Consider the following 23831-nt stretch of genomic DNA (forward strand, 5'->3'; position numbering starts at 1 on the left):
TGAGATTTTTAAGAGGTTTAGCATTGGCTGAGAGCTGTCTATGAACATAGACTTAATATGCACCATCTTATTTGATTCTGATAATGGCCACATGAGGGAAGAATTATACTTCTCAGAATATCAAATGGGGACTCAGAGAATGGAAATGAAAATGAGAGAAGGAGGATGCTAGTAGTTAAGACCAACTCTAATTACAATGAATAGAATGGCTTTTTTGTTTTAAAGATTTTATTTATTTATTATGTATACAACATTCTGCTTCCATGTATGTCTGCAAATCAGAAGAGGGCACCAGATCTCATAACAGATGGTGGTGAACCACCATGTGGTTGCTGGGAATTGAACTCAGGACCTTTGGAAGAGCAGTTGATGCTCTTAACCTCTGAGCCATCTCTCCAGCCCCCGAATAGAATGGTTTTTGAGATTTTCTTTTCTTCTGAAAGAGTTTAAAATCTTAGTTCTGGTAATTAGCAATAAAGCAAAAGAAGGAACTTTAAGGAGTACAAATGGTCAACCTATGCCTATTTGTAGATGATATGTTATACCTAAGAGATCCCAAAATTTTCACTAGAAAACTTCTAGAAGCAATCAACAATTTCAGCAAAGTGTCAGGGTAAAAAAATCAACTTACAAAAAACAGTAACCTTTCTATACACCCACAACAAACTCACTGGCAAAGAGATCACAGACACTCTCCCATTTATAATAGGATCTAAGACAATAAAATATCTTGGAGTAAACCTAACCAAGGAAGAAAAAGACCTGTACAGTGGAAGTTTCAAATCACTGAGGAAAGTTTGAGGAAGATACTAGAAAATAGAAAGTCCTCTCATGTCCACTGAACAGTAGTAGAACAGTAGGAAAAAAAATCCTAGCAAAGCAATTGATAGATTCAATGAAATTCCAATCAAAATATCCACATTTCCCACAGAAATAGATAAAAGCCACCCTAAAGTTTACATGGAATTGGGAAAGGCTCCAGGTAGCCAAAGTAATCCTGAGCAAAAAGAATGCTGGAGGGATGCTATTCCAGACTTCAGGATAAATTATAGAGCTTTAGAAATAAAACCAATATGGCGCTGGTACAAGAACAGACATGTAAACCAATGGAATAAAACTGAAGGCGAGAACATGCATGCTTGTAATTAAAGCCATCTGATATTTGACAAAGAAGCAAAAACACAACAGTGGAGAAAAGGCAGCATCTTCAAAATATGATTCTGTGAAACTGGATGCACACATTCAGAAGAAATAAATTAGACTGTATCATCCTGATCAAAATTTAGATACAAATGGACCAAAGATCTCAATTTGAAGCCTGAAACACTAAAACTGCTAAAAGAAAACAGACAGTGCCCTACAGGAAATATGTGTAGGGAAGGACGTTTAGGACAGGCTCACAAAATCTAAAATCTGTCAAAATCTTGAATTCTTTTGCAAAAAATCTAAGCTATATGGGTTTAAACTTGTTATTCCAGTGTGAAAATAATTTATTTACCCAGTGCAAAAATGCATTATTTATGCATTTTGCTACATAAATAACAATGTAGTTAGTTAATCTTAGGCTATCTTTCCTAGTGCTTCCAAGGAGCCAGTGTGTAATTGTCCATTGTATGTATTGCCCCAACTTTCCAAAATCCCCAAAAGCTCTAAACAAACATATCTGACTTGAAGGGTTTCTACTAAGTAATTTTGAACTTGTAAAAACGGAAGAATTAGGTCCTTTCCTGGCTCTTTATGGTTTCCGATTTCTTGTTCCTATATTGCTTACAGAATCCCATTGCATATGAATTTTCAGTATAAGCTCTGGTGACTTTTTTGATAATAGGGCATGAAATCAAGACCCCAAGAGGACCACCAACAGGAAATCTCCACCTTTATGTAGTCTCCTACAGACCTGTGACCACCTCTGTGCCTGCTGAAAATAAGTATTTCTATTTGATGCTAGGTTATTAAAGACATTTCAGAGTATTCTTCAGTCTCTTTGAGCTGTGGGTGCCTGAGAAGCTAACTGCCGTGTTGTGAGAATGTACACAAGACTTGCAAGGAAAGGCCCAGGTGGAGAGGGAGATATGTGGCTGACACCCTTGAAGTAGGATTTCTAGCCCCTCTGAGCCATCAATTGCACACGATTCTGCTCCATACCTTGACTGCAACATTGTGAGAGACCTACTGTCACCACAGCTGAACCAGGTTTCTCCACTATAAACAACCCACAAAAACTATGACAATAGCAAATAATCACTGTCAAATAACTAGTTTTGGGTGATTTGTTTTGTAGAAGTATATAAGTAACTCAATGAGTAACAATGCAATAATGAATAATTAATTGTTTTGTTTTTGTTTTTCAGGACAGGGTTTTTCCAGTATAGCCCTGGATGTCCTGGATCGCTCTTTGTATACCAGGCGACTTCAAACGCAGAGATCTGTCTACATCTGTCTCCTGAGTGCTGAGATTAAAGGCATGTGTCACCAAAACTTTTCTAAAAACCAATGTTCTATCTGATTCCTACATAGCACTTCCTGCCTAATTTGCATATTGGCTAAATCTGTCATCATTTGTTATATATACTTAAACATTTTCTCCAGTTTCACTCACAGAACTACTGATATATTTCCAATAAACTCCTTTGTCTGACCATTTTGATTCAGGACCCACAAATAGTTTTAGATTAACCATCTCACACTGTGCTGAAGGTCCCTGCAATGCTCGTGGTTTGAGCAATGATTACATCACTTCTCATGATTCTGTGGGTTGGCTGTACAATTCTATTTGTCTTGCTCAGTATTTGCCTTTGGGTCTGTCAGAGCTGAAGAGTCTAACTCTTATTCTAGGATGAGTGACTTTGACTTGGATGGTTAGAAAGCTGGTATCTCCCACTTCATATGATCTCTCATGAGCAGTGAAGTCCCAAGTATTTTACATAGAATCTTTGTCCAAAGAGAACAAATATATGTTATAAGGGACTCTTGAGGTCCAAGGTCTGGAGCTTTTATGATGGCACCCCTGCTACGTGCTGAACTCAAAGGAACTTACAAGATGGTTCAGATTCAGACAGGTGCAGAAATGTCTAGATTGCATTGTAAAAGGGGCACAGAAAGTGATTTATAGGAAACATTATTATAATGAAATCCTACTAACATTGTAAATGTTAGTTCACCAGGTTGTAGTAGATTTGGATTATGAATATAGATCTTGAAGGTCCAGAATGTCCCTGATCAAACATATATATATGTGAGAATCTACTGTGTGCTGGCATTAGAGAGACAAAACATAAAACCCCTTAATTGAAGCAAAAATTGTAATTTCCCCAATGTTTTCAGATCCAGTTGTTTTGGCTCAGTGAGAATGTTTTATACAAACAGTTCAGCAGATGAGACTGTTTCTGAACCCAACACCCTGCTGCTCACCACTAAGGTGAAGGGGACAAATGATGCTACTTTGTCTATTTACAGATGCTCTGCTGGTGTGGCAGTGTCTCAGAGTTTCAGCCTTAACATCTGCTCTCAGAGTATTAGATAGGGTGTCTGAGTCCTGTTTGGCCCTACCTGCCTTTTCTGGTAATACTTTTCCAGATGACAAAGATACCAGGAGTGAACTGTCCTGGATTAAAATAATTGGAGTAGGTGTCAGAGGGACACTATTGAATTATCTGTTGGTACTTTATATGTAGAACAAGATACAGAGACCTGAATAAGAATGTGATACAGATCGGAGCCAGAAGGTAAAATAGAACTTACCTGGCCATTTGAAATCTGAGTGAAGGGAAATGTGGGGGATATCAAGCAACATGCTTCAGTTAAATATCTATTTAACAATAGATACTATACTATAACCAAGGAAGTCTGACTTGTTATCCAGTGCTATTTCCACCATGCATCTTAAAATTATACTGAGTTCTAAAATTAATTGAGTGTTAATTTAGTGTGTGCCAATTGGTGTGCTAAACTGAGTTTATCAATGAATTTTCCAACCATCAGTTCAATCATGGGCTTTTTATTGTTCAAAAATTCTTTATTACTCTTTAAATCTTATTGTTTTTTAAAAATATGCTTTCATTTAGTATATCCTCTTTATTTAGTTTTGGTAGAACATATGTGTCTAGAAGTTTGTTCATGTCCCTGGGTTTCAGTGAGGAGACCTCAGAAATCTATGGGACCTCCTGTAGTAGTTCAGTACTTATCCCTAGCACAGGTGTGGACTTTGAGAGCCCAATCCACATACAGGGATACTCCCTGAGCCAAGGCACACGAGGGTGGGCCTAGGCCCTATCCCAAAGGATATGATAGATTCTGATGACCCCCTATGGAAAGCCTCACCCTCCCTAGGGCGCAGAACGGATATGTGATAGGTAGGGTTTTAGTAGGGAGGAGGAGTGGTAGGGGAGGAGGGGAGGGAGAGGGAACTGGGATTGACATATAAAACAATCTTGTTTCTAATTTAAATAAAAAAATCGGAGGAAAAAAAGAACAGAAAAAAGAAAGAAATTTGTTCATGTCTTCTAGATTTTTCAGTTTCTTGGAATAAGCTCTTCAAAGTTTTTCCTAATAATCTTTTGGAATTCATTGGTATTTGTTTTAATGTTCTCTTATCTTTAATTTTGTTTAGTTGGGTCTTCTCTTTGCTTTGGTTAGTTTGGTTATCGGCTTGTCAGTCCTAACAATCTCTTCAGAGAACCAAATCTTTGTTTCATCCATTCCTTGAATTGTTCTTAGTCATCAATTTAATAATTTTAGTTCTCATATTCAGTATTTCTCTCATTTTACTGATTCTGTCTTGTTTTTCTAAGACCTTGAGGTACATAATTAGGTTATTTGATAGTTTTCTGATTTGATTTCTAGTATAGCTACTTATAACTATAAACTTCCCTCTTAGAAAGACTGTTGGTATATCCTAAAGGTTCTGGTATGCTGTTCTTTCATTTTCATCTAATTCTAAGAATTTTTAAGTTTCTCTATGACACATGGATTATTCAAAATTGTATTGCTCAACTTCCACATGTTGGTATTACTTTTGTACCTTCTCTGGCTATTGATTTCTAGTTTTATTCTATTATAATCTGATTAGATATAAGAGATTCTGTCAATTTTTCTGTATTTAAGACTTACTCAATTGCCTAAAATATGATCTATTCTGGAGAAAGTTCCCCAAACTGCCAAAATAATGTGTATTCAACAGAAAACTTAATTACCTTTTAAATTAATTTTTTCTGTGTCATATATTTATGGGTTTGTAAGAGTGTTCCATTAAAATGATCAACAATTACTGTGTTAGGGCTGATTTCTCCCGTCGTGTCCCGTAGTGTTTACTTTATAAAACTGGATATATCAAAGTTTGATGCACATCTAGCATGTCTTCTTGATGAATTGTTCTCTTTCTTAGTATTCAGTGACCCCATTACATTTTTTGTCATCAGTTTTCAGTTGAAGCCCATTTTGTTGGAAATAAGTATAGCTGCCCCTGCATAATTTAGATCCTATATGCTTAGAATATCATTTCCCATTCTTTCACTTTCATTCTACATGTGCCATTGCTAGTGAGGTAAGTTTCTTGAATTCAACAAATTGTGCTGTTCCTTAATCCAGTCAGTCAATCTGTATCATTTAATTGGAAAATTAAAGTCATTTACATGGTTATCATTAAAAAGCATGTTATGGCCATTCTGTGGTTGTCTGTTCATTGTTTCTTCTTTACTACATGTAAAGGTTTGGATTCTTTCCTAATCCTGTTTGCTTGCTTACTCTTCTAGCAAGATTTATTCTTTCCTGTGCTCTTGCGATTTTGTTTTCTTTTCTGCTGTGTGTAGTATTCCTTCAGTTGTCATCAGTGGCCACACATTTCTTCAGCTTATCTTCAATGTTCTTTGTTTTTTTATTCAATTCTAGATGAAAGATTTGCTGGATATAGCACTCTAGGTTGATAGTTATTTTCTTTCTGGGCTTAAAGCATACTGTATCATATCAAGCCTTTTCATCAGTTACCAGCTCATAAATAATGACACAGAAACTTATTATTAATTATGAAAGTTCAGCCTATAGCTCAGGCTTGTTTTTAAACTAGCTCTTATAAGTTAAATTAACTCATTTCTTTTAATCTACATTCTGTCACATGGTGCATGGCTGTTACTTCTCCCGCTGCACATCCTGTTTGTGCTGCTAATAAGCAGGCAGGAAGAGGTTTGGCGGTACTTCTCAGAACAGAGAGGACTCTGGGAAGAAGAAAGGTGGAGACGCAGATGCAGCACAAAGGTCTTCTTGACATTTAGAATTCCTTCTGAGAAATCAGCTATAAGTTTGCTATTATAGGTAACGTGGGACTTCTCTCTTGCAACTTTCAATATTCTTTCTTTGTTCTGTACTTTTGTCTGTTTAACTATAATACGACACAGGCAGGTTCTTGTCATTTTTGTTTAGGGTTATAAATGCCTCCTATATCTGGATGCCACACGTTTCCAAAGTATTTCACTGATTATATTTTCTTTGCTTTTTGGCTTATTATCTAAATCTATTATCCTTAAGTTTGGTATTCCATGATGTCTCATAGGTCTTGAAAGTTTTGATTATATTACAGTTTTTTAAAAAGAATATTTCTGTATTGAATTCTTATTCACAACTTGTATTGTTTTCCTTGATTTGTTCATCTGTGTTTTCTATCTTCTTTGGTGTTGTAATTTTAAGATTAGCCTTTTGGATTCTTCAGTGTTTCATCTACTTCAGTGTCTTTGTTACTGAAGAGCTATGAACTTTGAAGAAGTTGCCTTGTTTTTCCTTTTTGTGTGTGTGTATGTGTGTTTCTATGCTGAGAGTTGAATATCCACTAGAATAGATAACTCTTCCACTTTTATGTGAGGACCTTGTTATTGAGAAGCTTTTTGTTGAGGACTTAGTCTTTAGTACTGCTCAGAGAGGTGAAAACACACTATTATAACAACAACACAACAACAACAACAACAACAACCCACAGACGAATGAGAGATAGAGGTATAGTAAAAGTTACTTAAAACCAGTAACTTTTTGTCATTCTTCATTGTAGAAAGGGCAAAATTAAAGTAGAACAAATTAAGAGGTTAATTATTTGTCAGTGTGAAGGAAACAACATCAAAGGACTGAAATAAAAAGGGGCCAGGGAAAGGGAAAAAGAAAGTTAAAAAAAGAAAAGAAGTTAAATGGGGAAAGTAAAAGAAAACAATATGCCTGGGGCGGGGTGGGGGAGAAAAGAGCAAGAGATAAATTCCAGTTTATCTGAAAAGAGTCAAGAAAAAACAGAAGTACACATCTGGGGATATTTCTTTCAAGTTCTCTAACAACAGCATCTTCCAGATCCTAGGGAACAGAAGTAGTCTATTGTAGTTTGCTGTTCTCCCTAGACTGGTTTATGCTGGACTCAGACCAAGGACCAGGATATTAGAGACCTGGTATTAGCTTTAAAAGTTTCCTTTCTTTGTGTGCTTGGAATTGTTGTGAGCTTCATTAAGCTTCATGACCTGTGGGTTGACTGGGTTCCCAGCTGCTCCAGAAGACCCCTCTACTCCAGTCTGTGCTCCCCAGGGCAACAAATGTCCGTGCTTACTGTCCTGAAGAGTGAAGAGAGACATCCTCATGGCTGTCTCTTTTGTTTGTCTACAACCCAGACAATGTAGCAAGTGCCCCAGAATCTCTAAATCATGATTTTTCTGTGATTTCTCTTCCTCAGAGTAACTCAGTCTCAACCAACTTGAGAGGCCCTGTCTCAAAATGGCACCTGTATGGACTTTGAAACATGAGGAGTGATGATGGATTTTCTTTTTAGCACTGGATAACTTTGGGTTTCTCTTGGGGCCAAGGCTGTAGACTTTAGGGCTTTATTCACTTTTCAGTCTTCTCCTACTCTGCTGACTTTAGGATCCCATCTCCCCAGTGTTAGGATGAAGCTCAAGGGGGACCTTGCATGGGGGACCATGGTGGATTCCATGGCAAGTGAGGGTGACCAAGGCACAGGGACAAATATGCCAAGCTGACAGAGCTTAAGTGAGAAGTTTTATTAGAAAGGGAAGGGAGGGTGAAGGAAAGAGAAAAGAGGTAAAGAGACACACAGAGAGGACAGAAGAGAAGAGGGAGACAGGAAAAGTCCTGTCTTCCCCAGGGGAACAGCGTGAAAGAGAGAGTGGGGAAAGCAGGAAGAGAGCTGGGAAAGAGCAGAAAGAAAGGAGAGTGGAGAGAGAGAAGAGCCTGAAAGAGAGCAGACTGTAAGTGGATGGAAGTCTTTCTTTTGAAGGGGTCCTTTGCACCTGCGTGTGGACTATTACTCTTGGAACCCTGGGCTGACCAGGGCACTGCCTGAGTGCATTCTGTCAGGTGACAGGGGCAGGCCAGCACAATGCCTGAATCCTTACACCCAGGAGCCAGGGCTGTTTTCCTTTTTTTCCTTTCATTGTCTTCTCTCTCTCTCTCTCTCTCTCTCTCTCTCTCTCTCTCTCTCTCTTTCCCTGATTTTCTTTTATTTATTTATTAATTTAGTTTTTACATTCCAATCCCAGTTCCCCCTCCCTCCTTTCCTCCCACTCTCTCCCCCCTCCCGCCTCCCATCTGCTCCACAGAGAGGGTAAGGCCTCCCAAGGATGCCTACTAAGTCTGTCCTATCATCTAATTGAGACAGGACCAAGGCACCTCTCCCCCCCCACATCCCTGTTGCTCCTTTCTTTTAGCTTTAGTGTTGCTTTCTCTTATTTTCCAGGACTCTTCTTTTTTTTTTTCTACTCAGAATTTACTTTCTCCTGTTGTTCAAATTCTTCTCATTTCTTATGCGGAGGAAATTCCTACTATGAGTTGTATTCTTTCTTTCTGTTTGTCTCAAGAAGCAATGTTTGTGCATTCTAACATTTACAGCTCAGATAAGAGCAAAGAATCATAGTCACACATGATTTTTACATTTCAGGGAGATTTAAGAAAGAAGAACCATAAACAGGCCCTTAATCAGTTTGTGGGAAGAAGTAATATTGGATTAGAGTATAAGTAATGGACACAACAACCCAATAATGAATAATTTTTAAAGTTGGAAAGATGTTTATTTCTTGCTTGTTTACTATTCCAAATGTGTTTTTCTGATATACCTATGAGTGAGTCACATACAAGTGTAATTCAGACAGTCTCTTGTATCACACACACATGTCCACATCACAGATAGGAAGGAGAGATTGGAAGTCATACATACAGTGTTTTTGTGGGCTGTATGTGGGATGGCACACAGCTTCCCATTGACATCCTTCAGAGTGTATCATTGTGAGGGAGCCTATACAACGCATACCACTATATATGGGGCAAAAGAGGAACTAGTTTGATAGACAGCTGGCCAGTTCCATGGAATTATTTGTGTAAAAACAACACGCTTACACACATGGCACTTTCAGTTATAATACTGATTTGAAAAGGAGAAAGGATGGTAATATATTATGACTTGTTCTACTTGTTTTGACTCACTAGATTTTCTTTCAATTTATCCATTTCCTTGAATTTCATGCAAATATTTATTTTCAAATATTTTATTAGTGTATATTAGTTATACACAAGAATGGATGGATTTCATTATGACATGTTAATACATTTGACATAATATATTTCAATCCTATTCACCTCATTACCTCCTCGTCCCCTTTCCACTCCTGTCGATCCCATCCCCTTCCCAGTTAGTCTCCTGTCCTAGTCAAGGTGACTACTGCTATGATGAGACACCGTAGCCAAAGACCAAAGCAACTGGGGGAGGAAGGGTTTATTTGTCTTATGCTTCTACATCACTGTTCATCATTGGAGGAAGTGAGGACAGGAGCTCAAACAGGGCAGGAACTTGGAGGCAGGAGCTGATGCAGAAGCCATGGAGGGGAAGTGGTTACTGGCTTGTTCCTCATTACTTACTTAGTCTGCTTTCTTATAGAATGCAGGACCACCACCCAGGGTTGACCCCGCCCACAATTCAAGAACATGCTCTACAGTCTTGCCTGTAACAGCCTGACCTTGTGGAGAGTTTTCTCACGGAGGCTCCTCCCTCTTAGGATCACTTGTGTAGCTCATCTCCCTTCACTTTCACATCTAGCTTTTTTTTCACAACCAGGACCATGTGAATATTTCTAAACTTAAGTTTTTGATGAAATAAAAAGATTTTGTCAAGTTTCTTTTGAAATCATGTTCAATTATTTTGTTTTATAGGTAAGAAATATGAGTTATAGAGAAGTTAAACAACTCGCTTATGGTCACACAATTAGTTGACAATAGATCAAAGACTAGAGCTTTTACAATTTTCTCCTTTATCTTAATTTTTGATAATACCAATAGTATCTGTTGAGACCTTTATTATATGCTTTATGTTTTATGCATATGTAGAACTGTGTTGTTGAATTAGTTTTATTAAAAGTTTTGCATGAGTGTTTAAGAGATTTTAGAGACCACAGAGGCTCTCTTGTGCCTTTAGGGGGCACAAGTTAGCTAATCCAAGCCTTGTAGCTCCAGTAATTACAGATGGCAAAATAAACCTCATGGAAGCAGGAGGGCTGAATAACTTTACAAAGTAGACCTGGTGCTTCCTGTGCTTAGAGCAAAGCTTCCTGTGCTTAGAGCATAGAACTGGCCTTCTGAATGAGAGTGTGCAAGAGGAAAATACTTGGAAGGGCTTCTAGATATTCTCTAATCATGTGAAGGTCAGAAATCACTAGAAGTATATGATTTCTGTGACAAATTTCGGGGTAAGGTTAGAATCAGATAAGTGTCAGCAGTGTATGGAACAGAACCCTGGGAGTTCCCATTCCCACAACCCCAGACATGCAGGACAAAGTCTGTGTCCATTGGCTGGTCAGTGCTGCTGCTTATGGCATTTGCTGATTCCTGCTCTCAAGCTTGCACATGCCTACTGACAGCTCTTTATGTGCCTCCGAGGCATAGTATTACAGTATAATGCTTTGCACTTATTAGGGCTCCAGGTGTTATATGGAGAATTTAATTTTAATTATTTAGAATTTAAATAAAACAAAGAAGTTAGTTCAATTTCTTCTAATTTTTGTGCCCTGGAAGGATTGATTGCAAAACTAATTTTCCCCCCTATTGTTATTTTTGTTTGAAAGACAAGGTTTCACTATGTATCCTAGATTGTCCTCAAATTCATGATCTCCCGACTCAGCCTGCCCAGTGCTATGATTATAGACACACACTATCATGCCTAACCCAGTTTTTAAATTCTTAAATGCAAAGTGATTTGTTTTGTAATTTTTGGTGGAAAATGACTTGAATTATGGCCAGAAAGTCTATTGCAGCTTTCATGCATCTTCTGGTGTGGTTTCTGTTGTGAGGATCAGGCTCCTCCATTCCACTCCTAACTTCCCTCTAGAAAAGGCAGCAAGTCTGGCTCCTGTCACCGCACATGGTGGAGCCAGGGATTGCTGACTGTCAGTGACTTAGGTTCTAGTCTGTTGGTCCAGTGATTGCTATGTCTCCTAGAGCAGCAGTTTGCCATCAAGGAAGTATTTTATGGCATTAAGATATTATATTTCCAAATCTGTGTGCAAATAAAAACAATTTTAATTTTTTTAGTGTGCGTGTGTGTGTGTGTGTGTGTGTGTGTGTGTGTGTGTGTGTGTGTGTGCGCGCGCGCGCGCGAATGTGAGACAGCATGCTTGTGGAAGACAGGGGGAATCAGTTCTTGTCTTTCAATGTACAAGATCCTGGGACAAAACTCAGGCTGTCAGCTTTGGCAGCTGGAGTCTTTGCCCACTGAACCTCTCACCAGCATGATTCCAATATTTGTTTGGATATATTTCTATCCAAGGTAGACTTTTCTATACTTGATATTTTGACTACTTTTTTGTCTATGTTTTAACCCTAATGCTTTAAAATTAACTTACAAAACAAACTAATTTTATAAGCTATAAAATTAGCTTATAATTTTATATGCTGATAGGCACTGAGAAGGGGCAGTGCTGTTTAAGGCCATACAACTTGAGATTTGGGCTCAGGCTGCCTGGGTCTGTACGCTACTCCACTTTCTAACTGGGTGACCATGCCCGATTTCACCCTGTGAAGAGAAGTATGACAATGAAAGCACCTCCATCAAAGACTGTGGATACAATTTATTGGGATAATTTGTGTAAACTCCCCAGACCAGTACTTAGTAATTGTGAATAGCAGTAAGTGTTACTGTTATTACTTATTATTTTTATTCATAGTTATTAAAGGCCACTAAACATGAAATGTCCTAGGGAAATTTATAGCATAGCTGAATTAATATCCATATATTCAGTATAAAACTATAAGAGCAGAATATAATAATTGATATAGATTATGATGTTGGCAATAAGGGCCATAATTAAAAGGTAATTCACAGAATATTCAGGGATTTAGCTGAGACTTGAAAGATGGATAAGGTTAAAGTCAGCCAAGAAGAAAGGAAGACAAGATTTCTTGTAGACAGCATTTGCTAAGTTTAATATTCCAAGAGCTCCAAGAGCTTGGTGTCTCTTCATATTTTACGGATAAGCTGCTTTTGGGTTCAATTCTGGCAAGGCAAGGGAGACTGTTGCTTCAGTGCCTCAGGATTTGATGAATTTATTTTGTGTCGATTAGCAGAGTAGATGGATAGGTAACAGAAATGGTAATTAAGCAATATGATAGCTCAGACTATGGCATAATGATGATTAATGGGATGCCCCAGGTGAGCACATGGCTGACTCAGAAGCAGAACTGAGAGCTGTTGATGTCTTTCATCAGCATTATGTCACACTTGAGAGTGCGTTTATTAAAAAGCTTCTTACAAACAATAAAATACAATTTTAAATACTCATAATTGATTCTTGTGAAGTACTATGACAGAAATGGATTCTAACCTTCCAAAAAGTACTTCTAGAAAAAGAAAACAAATGCATTCCTTAAAGCTAGATGTAGCTCACTGTCAGCATGAGGCCCTGCCAACTTTACCAGTTAAAAAGCTGTTCTCATCATTGGAAACCAACAATAGAGACCAACAAGAACAGAAACAAAGTCTTGGCTCTGCATCTTCCTGTCCCACGTGCCTTGTGATGTCACCCAAGCTCTCTGCCATATGTTTCTTCCACATGGGGTTCCCAGGGAGATGTAAAGGAAGGGATTCTGAACAACACACAATCATCTGTTGAATTTGAAATAATGAATTGTATCTGTACATTAAGTGGTTAATATTATGAATGTACAGGATCTACCATTACCTAGGAGACAAACCTTTGGGGTGTCTTTGAGGGGATATCTAGCTGATTAGGTCAGCCTCTGGGCTGTCTGTTTGGGGTTATCTAGATTAGGCTGACTGAGCTGGAAAGACCTACCTTGTCATGACAGCATTCTCTGCTTCCAGACTGTGAATATGATGTGACCTGCTGCCTCCTCAGAATCCTGCTTCCACCATAGACTATGCACCAAGACAAACCTTTCATTAAGTTCGGGTATTTTGTAATAATAATGAGGAACACAACTCATAGAAATGAATTTGAGGTTGTATGGTTGAAGAAAGAGATCTGATCTCTTATTATTATTTTTTTACTCTTCTCTCATACAGTACATCCCTCCTCTCCTCCCAGCACCCCACCCCCTCTTTCCCAGATCCACTTCCTCTCTGTTTCCCTTCAGAAAAGAGCAGGTCTTCCCAGGAATATCAACTGAACATGACATAACAATTTGCAATAAGACCAGGCACAAACCCTCATATCAAGGCTGGATGAGGCAACCTAGTAGGAGGAAAAGGGTTCCAAGAGCAGGCAAAAGAGTCAGAGACACCCCACTTCCACTGTTAGGAGTTCCACAATAATACCAAGCTACACCACCAAAACATATATGCAGAAGGCTTAGCACAGACCAATGCAGGCTCTGTGATTGCCCCTTCAGTCTCTGTGAGCCCCCTTGAGCCCTGCTTAGTTGATTGTGCAGGGTGTGTTCTCCTGGCATCCTCTACTGCTATGGTTCCTATAATCCTTTCTCCCCTTCTTTCACAGGACTCCCCAAACTCAGCCTAATTGTTGGCTGTGGGTCTCTGCATCTGTTCCCACCAGTTTCTGGATGAAGCGTCTCTGATGACAATTATGCTAGGTTCTGGTCTACAAGAAAAGCAGAGTATCATTAGGAATCATTTCATTGACTTTCCCCCCAAGTCTTGTTTGGTTCTGTCCTAGATCTCTGGTTCCTAGTCATCCAGGCAGTGTCAGGCATGGGCTCCTTCTCCTGACATGGACCTCAAGTTAGACCAACCATTGGTAGGTAGGTCACTCCTACATGTTCTTTGCCACTGTCTTGTCTCTTAGCTGCCCTGATTTGCTCATACCAGCTTGGGTGTGGATAAATGTCAAGAACTTTACAGGTGATTAAGCAAAAGATAAACATCTAGAGTCAGGCTTGAATGGCTACTCAAGTGATGGGGGATGTCCTTCTGTATATATGCTTATTTTATTGGTTGATGAATAAAAACACTGTTCAGCCAATAGAGGCAGGAAGATAGGTGGGACTAGGAGATGAGGAGAATTCTGGAAAAGGTAGGCAGAGAGAGACCACAAGGAGATGCCATAAAGCCACAAAAGGAGTAATAGGTCCAGGCATTCTCCAGTGGAAATACATAGATTTATAAAAATGGGTTAATATTTAAGACAGAGCTAGCGAATAAGAAGCCCTAGCCATCATCCAACAGTTTTATAATTAATATAGCACCTGTATGTTTATTTGGGGCTCAAGGTCAGAGGGACTTGGTGGGACAAGAAACTCTAGCAACACTCAAGTATCTCAGCACCTAGGAGAAATTTGGAAAAAGATTTTTTTTCTCAACTGAGTCAGAAAACACTGGAGACTAGACCTCATGTACCAGATAGGTTTTTAATGACTAGGTGCCTAGAATGTTTAGTAAGTCTTTCTTCTCCATTTCCAGTTCCATGGTGAAATCTCTCCCTCTTAACCTGCTTGTTCTTGATGAATCATCAGAATTAATTAGGCACTTGCACTTGCTTTCCCTCTTATCTATTAAGGAAAAACAAACACCAGAGTTGTGATCTCATACTAAAATAAACTAAAAGAAAACCCTTTTCCTGCAAAAGCCCATTCTGGTTATATAAATTCAGATCCTCACCTCTTACATCACATAGTACTTTCAAACACCAACTTTAATCTTGATTTATAGTAGACTGACTATTGTCTCCTTCAAAGATATTTTGAACTGTAACCTGTAAACGAGAAATTATTTGGAACTGAGTCTTTTCACACACAATTAAGGCTGTTGAGAGGAGATCATCCAGCATAAGAGGAGTCCTAATTCAGAAGCAGAGAAGAGAAGAAGACACACAAAACAAAGGATTCTGAAATGAAGGAAATGAAAAGAACAAGGCAACCATGGAGAATGATAAGATGCTCAGGCCAGGAGTGCCAAGAACTCCTGGAAGCCAGTGGAAGTTAGAAGAGAATCACAGGCTCACCTGTAGCTCTGCAACACAGCACAAGTTACAGTCTTCCCCCCACCCTGCCCACATCTCCTGTGGATCCAGCAGACCACCCCCTCCTAGCCTTCCTTCCCCAACTCCTTGCTTTATCTCAGCTCCCCAACTCCAGCAGGCACCCCCTGCTCACCCACAGGCCATGCCTGCCAGAAAAGCAGGTAAGTTAACTATGGATCTTTTCTCTCTCTGTTCCCCAGATTCAATCCCCCAGTTTCAACTCCAGCTCTGCAGCAGAACATCTGCCTCCCTGACCCATATCCTGTAGATCCTGAAGCTCTTCCCCTTCTAACTTCCCTCCTAACTTGCTGCTTTGTCTCTGAACCCACCCCCAACCTTACCAGGTATCACCTGCTAAGCCAATGGCCACTCCTGCCAGGGAAAGAAATAGGCTGAAGGCAAATCTGCACCTCTCCTACTGCTTGAGAGATCCAATCCCCCCAGTCTTATCCCCGGATTTGTAGCAGAAAACCTGCTGCAATCTCCCTTTCCTTTATGACTCATTCCCAAAGGATCACAAAGGTCTCCTCCCCTAACCTTCCTTTCCCTAACTCACTTCTTTATTCCAGCCTCCAAGGCCAGCAGGCATTCCCTGAGACTAGGCCTGATGAGAAGGCTAGGGAAACAGGCCTATAGAAAATTTCCTACCAGGCAGCATATGCCACCATACTCTCCTAAAGTCTAAGGAGGAAGCAGAAACCAAGGAATAAAAGAAACACTCATCCAACAGAGACAAAACCAGTTGTCATCTCCTAGATCTATAATCTATCCCAATCCCAGATGCTGAGATGTCAGCCTAGAAAGATGGTCAGTAACAGCCAGAGCAGTATGTCTCCAATGGAGCCCAGCAACCCTACCACAGCAGGCACTGAATATTCCAACATAGCTGAAGCCCAAGAAAAAGTCATAAAAGCAGTCTGCATGGAAATGATGGGAGCCCTGAAAGAGAAAGTGATTAAATTCCTTAAAGAAATCCAGGAAAACACAAACAGTATGAGGAAATAAATAAATCCCTTAAAGAAATCTAGGAGAGCACAGTGTGAGGAAGTGATTAAAACTGTTCAAGTTCTGAAGGTGGAAATAGAATTGATGAAGAAAACTCAAACTGAAGGAATTCTGGACATGAAAAATTTGGCATTTGTGCAGGAACTACAGAGGCAAATTTCACCAAGAGAATACAAGAGATGGAAGCTTTCTTCCATAATCATAGGCATTGAAGATATGATAAAATGGATATTATGGCCAAAGAAAATATTAAATACAAAAATCTCCTAACACAAAACCTCCAGGAATTCTGGTACACATAAAAACACAAAATCTAAGATAATAGAAATAGAAGAAGGAGAAGAAACCCAGCTCAATGGCTAAGAAAACATTCACAATGAAGTCATAGAAGAAAATTTTCCTAACCTAAAGAGGGAGAGGCCTATAAAGTTACATGAAACATACAGAAAACCAAATAGACTGGGCCAGAAAAGAAAGTCCCCTCATCACATAATAATCAAAAAAGTAAACACAGAACAAAGAATGAATATTAAAAGCTGTGAGGGAAAAATGAAGTAACATATAAAGGCAGACCCATTAGAATGACACCTGACTTCTCAATGGAGATTCTAACGGCCAGAAGGGCCTGGGTAGATGATCTACATATTCTAAGAGATCACAAATGCAACCTAGACTACTATACTAGCAAAAATTTTCACCACAATAGAGAAAATAAGATATTCCAAGATAAAACAAAATTTAATATCTATCTACAAATTCAGCCCTACAGAAGGTGCTAGAAGGAAAACTTCATTCTATGGAGGTTAACTACAACCATAAAAACACAGGGATTAACTAATTCCAGATAGGCAAATCAAAAGAAGGGGCACACACACACACACACACACACACACACACACACACACACACACACCACCACCACCACCACCACCACCACCACCACCACCACCCCCAGTCAACAATTATTGATCAATGATGTCTTTCCATATCGATGGCTTCAATTCTGCAATGAAAAGATACATATGGGATGGGAGTGGATGGGAAAACAGGATTCATTCTTCTGCTACATCCAGAAAACACACTTCAACATCAAATATAGACACCACTTCAGGGCAAAAGGTTGGAAGAAGCTCTCCCAAGCAAATGGGCTTAAGGAACAAGCTGGTGGAGCCATTTTAATATTTAATCAAATAGATTTAAAACTGAAACTAATCAGATAGTAGGAGACTTTAATACCCCACTCTCAAAACAGACAGATCATCTAGATAAAAACTAAATAGAGAAATGATAGAGCTAACAGGTAACAAAACGAACATAACAGATATTTAAGGAACATTCCACCCAAACAAAAAAGAATATACCTTCTTCTCTGCATCTCATGGAACTTGTTTTAAACTGACAGACACAAACCAAGTCTCAACAGATACAAGAAAATTGAAACAGCATCCTATATCTTATCTCAGCACCATGGATTAAAGGTGGATAACAATGACAACAGAAACAACAGAAAGCTTAGACGTTCATGGAAACAGAACAACTCTCTACTGGATGAAAAATGGGTCAAGACATAAATAAAGGAAGAGACTAGAAACTTCCTAAGAATTCAATGAAAGTGAATACATAGCAAGTCCAAACTTATGGAACATAATGAAAGTGGTGCTAAGAAGCAAGTTCATAGCACTAAGTGACTTCATAAAACAAGACAAAACAAAACAAAACAAAACTGGTGTGATCTCATACTAGCAACTTAATAGCAATCTCATACCATGTACCCAAGGATGCTTCATATACCCAAAGGATGCTTCATCCTACCGTGGAGACACTTGCTCAACCATGCTCCTTGTAGCTCTATTCATAGTAGTTAGAAATTGGAGACAACCTAGGTGTCTCTCAACAGCAGAATGTATAGAAAATGTGGCACATTTATGCAATGGAGTATTACTCAGCTGTTAAAAATGATTTCATGAAATTTTTAGGAAAATTGATGGAACTAGAAAAAACATCATCCCAAATGAGGTAAGCAGATCCAGAAAGATAAATATGGTTATGTATTCAATTTTATCTGGGTATTAGCCATTAAATAAATGATCATCAAGCTACAATCCATATACCCAGAGAGGATAGGCAAATAGGAAGCGCCTAGGAGGAACTCATAGGTCTCCATGGGTTTAAGAAATAAAAATGGTTTTATGAGTAGAATGTAGTAGGGGGGATGATGACAACAAGAGGATCAGATGGGTAGGGGGAGGGAAGATGGAATTGAGGGAGAGAATGAGGTGAGACAGCTAGAATTAAAAAGGCATATGAAGGGCAGTATGGAAACCTAGTTCAGGGGAAAGCAACAATAAAATGACTCCTAAAGATATTCTACCATATTCATAGTTTGGTGCCTTATTCAGCCATTATCAGAGAAGCTTCCTCCTGCAGCAGATGGGAATAAATATAGAGACTCATATCCAGACATTATTTAGAGACATACATACATACATACATACATACATACATACATACATACATACAAACATACATACATACAAATACACCTCAGAATACACAGCTCTAAATGAGATATCTTCATCAAATACCCACCTTCAGGGAAACCTGGGAAGAGGAGGCAAAAGGAGTGGGGAGACAGACGGATGGGGAATACCATGAGAACAAGGCCCTCTAAACAACTGAACAAAGCTCATATGAACTCACAAAGATGGATGCAGCAAGCACAGGACCCACAAGAGTCTGTACCAGATCCTCTGTACGTATACTATAGCTTTTAGTTTAGTACTTTTATGGGACTCCTGGACATGTAAACAACTGGGTCTTTTATTTTTCTGTTGGCTCATCTTGTCCAACTTGGATGTGATGGTTTTTGTTTTATTTTGTTATATTTTAATTTGTTAAGTTTGGTTGTTACTTCTTAGAAACCTGTTCCTTTCTATTGAGAGACAGAAAGGCAGTGGGTTGGACATGAGTGGAGGTAGGAGGATCTGGGAGGAATAGTGGGAGGGGAAACTATTCAGGTTAGTTATATTGTATGAGAAAAGATTCTAGGATTAACAAAAGGGGAAGAAAAAGAAAAGCATGAGATGGATTCTCACTCTAAAAACCACACCTTATTTTGATACATTGAGTTTGAACTTGTAGCTTTGAAAACTAAAAGGGAACAAACTTCTGTTTTAAGCCAGCAGCTTTGTGGGGTTTGAAACAGCAGCAAAGAGCTCAGCCTTGGATGGAACTAGAAGAAACCATCTTGATCGAGGTAACCCATACAATAAGGAATCTGTTCAACCATGATTATAGCAGCATTATTTGTAATAGCCAGAACCTGGAAGCAACCTAGATGCCCCTCAACTGAAGAATGGATAGAGAATATGTGGTACATTTACACAATGGAGTACTACCAGTAGAAAAAAAAAACCAAAGGAATCTTGAAATTTGCAGGCAAATGGATGGAACTAGAAGTAGCCATCCTGAGTGATGTAACCCAGTCACAAAAATACAAACATGGTATGTACTCACTCATATATGAATTTTAGACCTAGAGCAAAGGAGTGCCAGCCTACAATCTACACCTCCAGAGAAGCTAGGAAACAAGGAGGACCCTAAGAGAGACATCCATGGTCCCCTGGAAAAAGGGAAAGGGACAAGATCTCCTGAGCAAATTGGGAGTGTGGGGGGAGGGGAGAGGGAGCTAGGAAAATGAGAAGAGGAGAAGAGGAGGGGTAAGGAGGACATGAGGGAGCAGGAAGGTTGAGTCGGGGGAAGAATAGAGGAGAGCAAAATAGGAGATACCATAATAGAGGGAGTCATTATAGGTTTAAAGAGAAATCTGACACAAGGGAAATATCCAGAGATCTACAAGGTTGACCACAATTAACAATCTAAGCAACAGTGGAGAGGCTACCTTAAATACCTACCCCTGATAATGAGATTGAAGACTACCTTATATGCTATCCTATAGCCTTTATGTAGTAGCTGATGGAAGTGGAAACAGACACCCACAGCTAAACACTGAGCTGAATTCCTGGAATCCAGTTGCAGAGAGGGAGGAGTGATGAGCAAAGGGGTCAAGACCAGGCTGGTGAAACACACAGAAACAGCTGATCTGAACAAGGGGGAGCTCATGGACCCCAGACTGATAGCTGGGAAACCAGCATAGGACTGAACCGGACCCCCTTAACGATGGTATTGGTGAGGAGGCCTGAGTAATCTATGGGGCCTCTGGTAGTAGATCAGTATTTATCCCTAGTATACGAATGAACTTTGGGAGCCCATTCCACATAGATGGATACTCTGTCAGCCTAGACACATGGGAGAGGACCTAGGCCCTGCTCCAAATGATATGACAGACTTTTAATATCCCCCATGGAAGGCCTCATCTTCCCTGGGGAGCAGAAAGAGGATGGGATGGGGGTTAGTGGTTGGCAGGGGAGGAAGGGAGGGAGAGGGAGCTGGGATTGGCATGTAAAACAAGCTTGTTTCTATTTAAATAAAAAATAGAAAAAATATTGTAAAAAAATAAAGTCATTTTTAAGGTAAAAAAAAAAGTGCACAGCCTTATAGAGCTTTTCTGGGGAAAGAGTTTAGTTGAATGAGGTCAGAAGCTTGTTAACATGTTGACTTTGGCACTCAGTGATAATGCACTATAGTTTACTCTTAAAGTTTCTGTGGTCAAGGGGACAGAAACTTGAGCATGAATGGGAAGATAAACTATTATATCCACTTTTTTCCAGACAATGCTACAATACTGACTTATTCCATACATTTCATAACAGATTAGCAGTCTTCTACAGCTGTGACACATATAGAAAATAGAGGCAGTTGTATTAGTTGAATGAAGTTTTTCAAAACAAGGTACCACTAATAAGTGAGCTCAAAGAATGAGTTACCACATCATGCTTCTGTTCAATTTTATAGCTCTGCTTATTTTTATCATTGTATATTACATATTTATTGTTATTTTATTATTCTTTAATCCTTTTGTGCTTGCTGTTACAAGCCCAGAAAGGAGCAGTGTTGTTGAGATCTGCCATTTTTTTTCCTTAGAGAAATTCTTACTTGTTCACTCACAGCACAGTTGTTTGTTTAACAAATAGAAGTTAGTGCTGGCTGCTGACCACATGATTCCCCTTTAAATCGCTCTTTCAACACATTCTAGTCACCAGGTCCTGATTTGTGGTTCCTTATGCTACTAATCACTTGCACATACTAAAATTTTGTCTTCTTCTTTAAGGAAATTTTTGTCTTGCTTTCAACTGTGGAACTCTCTTGGTTCTTGCACCTGTTATTCAGGGCAGGAAATGCACACAAAGTCAGTGCCTTTCTTTTGGGGGAGTCAAAGTTAAAAATCACCATTTATCTGGAGGTTCAGAAATGGTTGACACAGCCTTGGCATCCTATAGTTTGGTAGTTTTGATGTTGTGGTTCTGTGAATGGCAGTTTAGCTCCATTACGTATTAAACAATAATTATAGGCTGATTTAGACAATGAATAACCCTCATAACAGTGTTTGAAAGAGGGAATATAGCCAGAGTGCTAGACTGAAAAGGAGAATTATAAAACTTAAATCACAAGAACAAGAATAAATTTCATGTTCTTACTTCCTGGAGAGGATCAGAAAACTTAGAATTACTGGGATAATGCTTACTTTAAAAAATTTCCTTGATTAAAATTACAGATATGTACTTTTTATTAAAATTTGTATTTAGAAGAGAGGCGAGGCATTACAGAGACCATGGAATGATTACAAGATAAAAGTGTAAGACCCCTGGAAAGCTCAGGCCTCTGGGGTCTCAGCCCAGGACTGCGGTCACCCCAATCACCAGGCAGATTCAAAAGCTTGATGCAAACTTTATGAGGCTTTATTGTTGTTTAACAAGCTAACCCCATGTTATCTTGGGTCTTTCATCCATCCACCATGGCGGATGGCTAGCAATGATAGCTCGAAGGGGCTGCATAGAGATCTTGTAGGGCAGCGTAAGGGGAGTGTCTAGGGGTACACACAGGCTCAGGATTGGTGTGGCTCCAGGTTTGGAGGGCTTGCCCTGTGTTGATTGGTCAACTGGTTGTTATGGCCCATAGGCCCTCCCAGGGTGGTTGCTATGCTCTGCGAGTCATTGCTGTGCACTTGTCTGTAAAGCACACCCAGAGCTGTAAAGCATAGCCCCTCTAGCTAACTTCTGATTGGTTCCTTGCCATGAGGTAGGCATCTGACCTCTTAGTGACACAGGCAAGGTCATGGCAAGCACATGTTACTGTCATGGCTGCCGAAATGGGGAGCTGGTCCCTTCAAAAGGACCCATTGTAGTAGAGGCAGGGTAGCAAATGAGCACTCTGCTGGATTCTCACACACAGCCTAAAAAGGAATGCACTAAATGAGCAAATTAAAAACTGTGATTAACATACTGGTGCTATCTTTTAAGGTTCAGTGGTCATTTTTCCCTTTGGAGGAGACTTGTTGGACAATGTAACAGGTAGTCAGAAAGTTTGTTGTGGGGCTGTCTTAGTTTGGGTTTCTATTGCTGTGAAGAAACATGACCACAGAAACTCTTATTACAGAAAACCTTTAATTGGGGCTGGTTTACAGTTCAGAGGTTTAATCCACTGTCATCATGGTGGGAATGATGGAGGCATGCATGCAGACATAGTGCTGGAGAAGTGGCTGAAAGTTATACATCCGAATGGGCAGGAAACAGGAAGAGAGTGGGTTATTATGATGATTCCATGAGCTCATTCACAAAGTGTTTAGAATATGTTCATCATCAGCATCTCTAATTTGCAGACAGAAATTTAAGACCTTGAGATATGGCTAAAATCAACAAATTTAATACAATGGCTAGTGGAGCCTGAATTGTTGTTCTTTCATTTATACCAGTCCACAATTAATCAGTTCCAAGCTCAACATCAATCTAGAATGCAATAATCCAGATTTTAGGCTAGTTTCAAAAGGAGGAGATTTCATTTAAACTGTTTTTATGTTTTGATTTACATGATAAGACCTTATAAATCTCCATTTCAGCCCTAGCATCCCAAGTGGCATTGGCAACACCACAATATGCTGTGTGCAAGGGCTCATGGGTGGGGCCGATGAATGTAGATAAAGTCAAGTAAACTCAGTTGAGCACTCATGGGCCTTTCTTTATTTGGAAGATTGACACTAGGAATGATTTTGAAATTGCAGAAGAGCACTGATAAAGGAACCAGGAAAACAGCACTATGGTAGCTCATGTTTTTTAAAAATAAGGTGAGGAATAAGATAGAATCCTGGCCCAAGGTATGGGATTGAAGGGGTATGAGTGTGTGTGTGTGTGTGTGTGTGTGTGTGTGTGTGTGTGTGTTGTGGGAGGTCTGGTAACATCCCACTTAAGAGAAGGA

Source organism: Cricetulus griseus (genome assembly GCF_003668045.3).
Source record: "Cricetulus griseus strain 17A/GY chromosome 1 unlocalized genomic scaffold, alternate assembly CriGri-PICRH-1.0 chr1_1, whole genome shotgun sequence".
NCBI classification, from domain to species: domain Eukaryota; kingdom Metazoa; phylum Chordata; class Mammalia; order Rodentia; family Cricetidae; genus Cricetulus; species Cricetulus griseus.